Raw genomic sequence first — 3112 nt, 5'->3', positions numbered from 1 at the left:
CAGACGCTAGTTATTCGTTCACTTAATATGAATTATAATTTAGTTGATGGGATCTTCCTCGTATAAACAAAAATTGAGAATAGTCTTTATAGGTCAAACTCCAATGAGTCCCTTCTTCGTCGGTAGGCATAATATGACCCCTTCTACGTCGGGTAAGTTGGAACTGATTGACCTATTTTATCTCAACACTATGGTCACTCGTACGATCCCGTGATTATGGTGGACTATAGATAGGATTTACGGAAATCTATCGACCAAGAGTTCTTACGGAAGAATTAGCTAAACAGTTGGCTTTTCAATTTACAGAAATTGAGTCTTGGGATCACTTGTATCATTCTTGAGGGAGATCAATTATGCAAGTGCGAGAGTCTACACGTTAAAATGAATTTTAAAAAAGACTTAAATCACCTCGATGAGTTGCTTATTTCGTTCTTGTTTTTTTCTTTCTTTTCAAAGTGTAGATCACGAACTTTTAAACTCGCTAATAACAAATGGCTGGTTCTACTGACAACCCAATGCCAAGTGCCACATTGGACCGTGAGTCGTGGCTTCGGATCTTCATGAATCGGATGAATCGGTCTAGTCGATCAAGAATGATGGATCAAACTTCGCGGACGGGAGGCAAAGATTACGGAATGCCGCCGCCGCCGACGGAAACTCAAATATCTATTAGAGCCCCTCCCGCAAACCCAGGTCCCACGGCTAGAGCTAATGAAATCGCCAAGTTTAACGATTTCTGTATGGAAGCGGGTGCGATTAAAAACGTACTCATTTTTGCAATGGAATCCAATTTGCAGAAACGCTTCATAGCCCGTGGTGCAAACAAGATTTTCACCACGCTCACTAAGGAATTCTCGAAAGCACCGAGAATCGTGACCTATGAGCATACCACTCGCTTCTTTGATGCGAGACTCCAGAAGGGCCAACCAGTTAGCCCACACATTCTCAGCATGATTGAGAATGTCGAGAAGCTGGAGACCTTTGATTGTAAAATCAGCGAGAACATTGTGATTGACCGCATGCTTCATTCACTCCACGATGGTTTGCGCTCTTTAGAGCGAATTACTATATGAATGATTTGAAGAAAACTCCCCATGAATTGCACTCCCTTCTCGTATGCACCGAGAAGGACATGAAGTTCAATGGGAGCATGAAACAGGATGTTCTCGTTGTGAAAAACAAGGGGAAAGGTAAGGGCAAAGCTCAGGCAAACCTAGCAGTAGGTAAACCGAAGTTCAAGAAGTCAGGTTCAGGTAAGAGTGGTCCTGGTGAGTCGAGCAACTCATCAGGCGTGACAAAGAGCAAGAATGAAAACATGGAATGCCATCATTGCCACAAGACTGGGCATTGGAGGCGTACATGTCCTGTTTATCATGAGGACTTAAAGGCAGGTCGTGTTAAACCTGTTGGTATGTCTTCTTCTTCTTCTACTTTTATTCATATGATTGAGATTAACCACGCAAGTTACGGAACTTGGGTACTTGATACTGGTTGTGGTTCTCATATATGTAATCATGTGCAGGGGCTCCGAAACATCGAACCCCTCGTAAAGGGTGAGGTGGACCTGCGTGTCGGGAATGGAGCACGAGTGGCTGCCGTCTCGAGGGGAACATACGTGATGCAGCTTCCTAGCGGATTTGAGTTATTTTTATATAACTGCTATTATGTACCCAGTCTTTCCAAAAACATTATTTCAGTTTCTGCACTTGACAAACTTGGTTTTTCATTTGTAATAAAGAATAATACTTGCATTTTCTCATTACACGATATGATTTATGGCAAGGCAGTCTCCATGAACGGAATTTATGTTTTAGATCAGACCACCGAAATATTACACGTAATGAATAAAAAGTTAAAGGTTGGTGACAAAGATCAAACGTATCTATGGCACTGCCGTATGGGACACATCAATGAGAAACGTGTAAAATAGCTCATCAAAAATAGAGCTATCTCGGCCTTTGATTTTCAATCATTTGGCACGTGTGAATCATGTCTCATCGGTAAGATGACTCGGATTTCCTTCAAAGGTGTTGGAATGCGCGTTGCTGACCTATTAGGACTCATACACACGGATGTATGTGGTCCTATGTCAATCACCGCACGAGAAGGCTATAGGTATTTCATCACTTTCACGGACGATTTAAGTAGATATGGCTATGTCTACTTAATGAAGCACAAAAGTGAATCCTTTGAGAAATTCAAAGAATACCAAAATAGGGTACAGAACCTATTGGGTAGAAAGATTAAAACACTACGTTCAGATCGTGGTGGCGAGTATCTTTCTCACGAGTTTGATCAACACCTTAAAGACGGTGGGATTGCCTTACGCTTAACTCCACCGGAACACCTCAGTTGAATGGTGTGTCCGAACGGAGAAATCGAACTTTACTTGATATGGTTCGATCCATGATGAGTCACACCGTGTTGCCTGACTCATTATGGGGTTATGCTCTTCTGTCAGCTGCTCTAATACTTAACCGAAGTCCGTCTAAAGCTGTTGACAAGACCCCATATGAACTATGGAAGGGAACGGTCCCTAACTTGTCCTTTATACGGGTTTGGGGCTGCGAGGCTTATGTCAAGTGGAGACACGAGGATAAGCTCGGCCCGCGATCGGTCAAGACATACTTTATAGGTTATCCTAAAGGAACCCTTGGTCATTACTTCTATTCGCCAACCGAACAACATGTTTTTGTTGCGGCTAGTGCGACATTCTTAGAGAAGGAATTTCTCGAGAATGCAAAGAGTGATAGAACCTTCGACCTGTCGGAGGTTCCAGAACCAAATACCGAGCAACTATTGGAGGAACCAATTCCTTCAATCCCGGCTACGGTGAATATTCCTGAGGAACCGAGGAGGTCGGGAAGAGTCTCTATTCCTCCGGACAGATACATTGGTATGGTTGAAGAACATGACATAGATGACATTCTACTCTTAACGAGTAGTGAACCCGCAACCTATAAAGGTGCCATGACTAGTTCTGACTCAAAGCTATGGCTTGAGGCCATGCAATCCGAGATGGACTCCATGTATGAGAACAACGTGTGGGATCTTGTTGACTTACCTGCTAAGGTTCGTCCCCTTCAATGCAAATGGCTTTACAAGATAAAGC

The sequence above is a fragment of the Silene latifolia genome, chromosome 11, assembly GCF_048544455.1.
Source record: "Silene latifolia isolate original U9 population chromosome 11, ASM4854445v1, whole genome shotgun sequence".
Taxonomy (NCBI): Eukaryota; Viridiplantae; Streptophyta; class Magnoliopsida; order Caryophyllales; family Caryophyllaceae; genus Silene; species Silene latifolia.
This window is presented reverse-complemented; position numbering follows the sequence as displayed.